The following is a 4,499-nucleotide window of genomic DNA, read 5'->3' on the forward strand; positions in this document are numbered from 1 at the left end:
ATATGAGTACGCGGATATGTCTCCCGACTGGCTAGGTGCCAGGCTGGGACCCAGGTGACAGGCCGATGGATTGCGTCGGCTAGGCTGTCTGACATGTTGACTTTGCTGTGGATGTCTCTGACCTTGCTCAGTGTGTTGACTTGGTCAACGGTGCAGAATATGCCCCATCACCAACAATAATTATGAATAAAGATGATTTAATCTAATAACAAGGATGAGTAAACTAAAAGACACAATATTTAACACAATTAACTCAAAGATTGAATCTTTGGGTGTAAACAACAAAGATGAACAATGAAAAGATGAACAATAAAGAAAACAACAACAATCAAACAACAAAGATGCAAATTTAACATAAACAACCAAACCAACTTAAAGAAAAAGCAAATGTAAACTAATGAAAATAGGGAGAGAAATAATACCAACTCAATAGCAAGAAAAGGAATTAGGATAGAAAAATAAAGAAGGAGGAACCTTCAATCTTCTTACAACCCAATTTCAATTACTAACTAATTGAATAACTTGTCTAATTAAGGAATGATTAACAAAATGATTAACAAAGTTTGAGACTTGGAAAAGGAAATAATTTCAGATCTGGGAGAGTGTGTACAAATGGTTAAGGGAGGGGGTATATATAGTTTCCACCAGGATGAGGGTGGGATTTGAAATGGGCTTGAAAACACGAGTCTGCACTCCGTGGTCAGCAGGTCCAACCGGCCAACCGGTCACCGGTCTTCCGCCGGTGGGAGGTCCCTGGAAGTTGAAATAACTTTTGCAAGTCATCAGGTATGCCTGGCCGGTCAATCGGCTGCCGGTCACTGACCGGCTGGGGGACACGTTTGACTTGAATCTTGACTTCTGGGTTTGAGGGAACTCCCACCGGTGGCCGGCCATCTCCGACCTCAGACCGGGGAAGTTCCTGTAACTTCCTTCAAAAACTTGTGATTTCAGCTTATATGTTCTCCCAGCCGGCTAGCCGGCTACCGGGCCACCGGCTGGGGATGCTCCTTGCTTGATTTCGTCTTCAGTTGTATACACATGCACTCCCAGCCGGCTGACCGGCTGCCGGCCTACCGGCTGGGAATACCTCTCAGCATGATTCCCTTCTTCTTCCATGCAAAGCTTAGTAAACACATCTTCCTTGCTTCCTTTCACCCGTTCCCGCCTTAATTTCTGCAAGGAGGCCACAACGTCATAGTAAAGGGAATTGGGACACGAAATTCGAGAAAGGAAGTACAAAACCGACTCAAATGGTGTCGGAAAGCATGAAATTAGAGGGGAAAAATGGTGCAAAAGAATCCTATATCAAACCTCCCCACACTTGAACCTTACTCGTCCCCGAGTAAGTCCTCAACCAATGTACAAGGTATACTAGGATAGATATGGAGAGTGGATGCACAATATAAGCATCACTCAACTAAGCTACTAACTAAACCGATCGAGTATTAGCGCACTCAACGCCCCTTCAACTCGCAATTTGACACCCATGAGGGGAGAGTGCCCTATTGCAAGGCAAGTTGGGTCTTGCTACAAAATTTTTGACACATCCAACAATTAAGCATGAATCAACATATAAGATGCATCACAAAAAGTCAAACCGCTTTCCTCATCTAAGCGGCCGTTTTCCTTTGAACAATTAAAGGTTTTGGTCGGGAGATACCGTCTCAAAGTCTTGCCGGGGTGTCGATGCCCTAGTGGTGGCTCAAGCAACCACAATATGACAACCAAATGCCTAGGAAACAAATTCAAAGGCGGGAAAGGGGGAAGCAAAACCTAACCTTCAAGATTTACACGACACACACAAGATTCGACCAAATTGACCTATGACTAAGGGGACCAAGACTACCGACTTCCTCACGTTTTCACTAGTCTCTCATTTTCTTTTTAGAACGGGTGATGTTTGTGCAAAAAGTAACCAAAATCACTCAACTACTCGACTTGTGAGACATGATCGCAATATAACATGGAATCCTCTCCTACAAGACCATTAATGAGATGCAAAAAAAAAAAGGAAAATATGCATAAAAGAAACAAGGGTTGTAACGGGGCTAGGTGATGGGTCGAAACGGGATTGGTGCAAGCACCGTTATGGATCATTTGGAGTTTAAAATCAAGTAGTTGTCAAAATTCCGCTTAACCCTTCCTTATTACAACAAATGAGTAAACATAAATTCTTGAAATTAGTTGCCCAAAATCAAACCAACTTTCAAAATCCGACTCACTTGGAAAAACATCATATGCCCTTTATTTTGCAACGCCTTTTTCTACTCCATTGATGAAGGAGTGTTGCTTGGCTTTTTCTCAACGAACAAAGTATAAGTGCAACATTTTTTTCTTTTTCATTACATTTTTTTTTTCTTTTCTATTTCTATTTCTTTTCCTTTTCAAAACCTCTTTATTCAAAGCAAACCAAACTAAACCATCATTCTGACTCAAGTGGATTGTGCACATCCACTAAACCAAGATTCAAATCCCCTTGCTTCATACTACCAAAACTCATAGACAACTTTCTTGATCAGGGTCGGTTGTTTTTGGGTTGTAGTTAGTATCGTAGGTATCAAATGAAAGGTCAAGGCTCAAAAGGGGTGAACAAAATCGGTCCTAGTCTAAAGGGTCGAAAAATTAGGCTTATTTGGCAATGTGAGGCTCAAAAAATGAAATGCAACTTGTTGTTTCAAAATATGCATATAAATGAACATCTCATGGTCTAAAAGGAAAGGATGTCATGCTTGTGCGTTGTGATGTGACATGCCATGCAATGAGCCTACTCACACCTATGGGAGACCGGATATGGATGTACCGATCCCAAGGAGGCTCTATCCTCACATTTGAGTAGCTATGTCGAAATCTAGGCCTAGTCTACGGTCTTGGTCTCACATGGTGGTCAAAACTTTCCGGTCTAGCCTTATTTCCCGGGTATTTGCAAGCAAACACCCTAACAAGGAGGTCACAAGGTGCAAGCCACTAAGAGGGGAAAGACACGACCTAGACAATATCATCATAGAGGGTATCATACTCCCTTCCTAGACCAAATTTTGTTCAAAACTTTATATACAAACTCAATGCAACAAGAGGGGAACACAACATATATATACATGTGAAACAAATGCATGCGAGAGATGGAAATGAACATAAGGTAAACATGCAACAATTTTGACTAATCCTAGCAACACATCAACACCAACAATCCACAAGTTCCCCAAGGGAACATCCAAGGTACAAAATCCCATTCTCCTTCATATATTCAAGAGATAAAAAGAAAGAACGGTAAAGGAGTAAGAGATTAGAACGAGTTTACCAAGCGTCTTCTAGCTCCTTTTTGCCTCGAATGGTCGATGTCTATGCCAAAGGTTAGCCAACAAACAACATATATATACAATGCAATGTTTTTGTGATTTTTGAAATTTTTCAATTTTTAGGCATTTTTTTGAATTTTTATCAAATTTAAAGGTATATACAAATATAAACAAATATTCACAAAGTGGATATTTCCCTCCTCACACTTGAACATTACTCGTCCCCGAGTAAGTCTCCAAGGGAACAAGTCTAGGGAGAGAATAAGTAAAAGAAAGGAACAAATTTTTGTATTTTTGAAATTTTAGCAAATAAAAATAACATATTTTTGGTATTTTTGTTTTTGGAAATTAAAATGCATGTTTTTGGTTTTTTTTAGGCCCTCCCCACACTTATTCATTTACATGGGAGGGCAAGTTGGAGAAATAAAAGAACTTGTTTTTGGATTTTTGAATATTTGAAAAGAAATAACATGTTTTTGTATTTTTAAATGGGTTTAATTTCCTCCCCACACTTATTTATTTACATATTTCCAATGGAAATAAATGTGTGGAGAAAATTCGAAAATGAAATACATGTTTTTGGTGATTTTTGATTTTTCAAATTTTTAGTGGTTTTTTCAAACAAGCATGCAATGCATGATCTAACCTATATGCAATATTGAAATACAATGCAAGCTATACTATATGAATGCGATAACTAAATGTGACAATATATTACAAATTTGAAATCTAATGCAATCCTATATGAATGCAACTAAGTGAATTTCTAACTAAATGCATGCGATAAATTAAACATGAATGAGAGAATTTGGATTAAGGGAGAGGTCGTACTTGTCATTTTGGATTGAAAGGGAGGTAGTGGAGCCCTCATTACTAGGCTCTACTCATACTCGTCATCACCATCACCATCATCATTGCCATCATCATCACCATCATCATGACTCGCCCCGAATTCGGACTCACGGATGAAATCGTCCGTGTTCAAAGTGGCATCCGAGCCAAACTCCCTCATCCCCGAGCTCATGCCGACGAACATCTCCGTGTTCCCTCCGGCACCACTAGAAGCCCCCTCGGTGAAGATGGAAGGGGCACCCCCGAACCACCTCGTGTCATGACCCTCCCCTTGAGTGGAAGGCGGGGCGGGAAAAACCGGGGCGCTATAGTAGTCGGGCTGCAAATTTATATCACCGTAAAGAATCCTCC

This window comes from Silene latifolia, chromosome 9 (assembly GCF_048544455.1).
Source record: "Silene latifolia isolate original U9 population chromosome 9, ASM4854445v1, whole genome shotgun sequence".
In the NCBI taxonomy this organism is placed as follows: Eukaryota; Viridiplantae; Streptophyta; class Magnoliopsida; order Caryophyllales; family Caryophyllaceae; genus Silene; species Silene latifolia.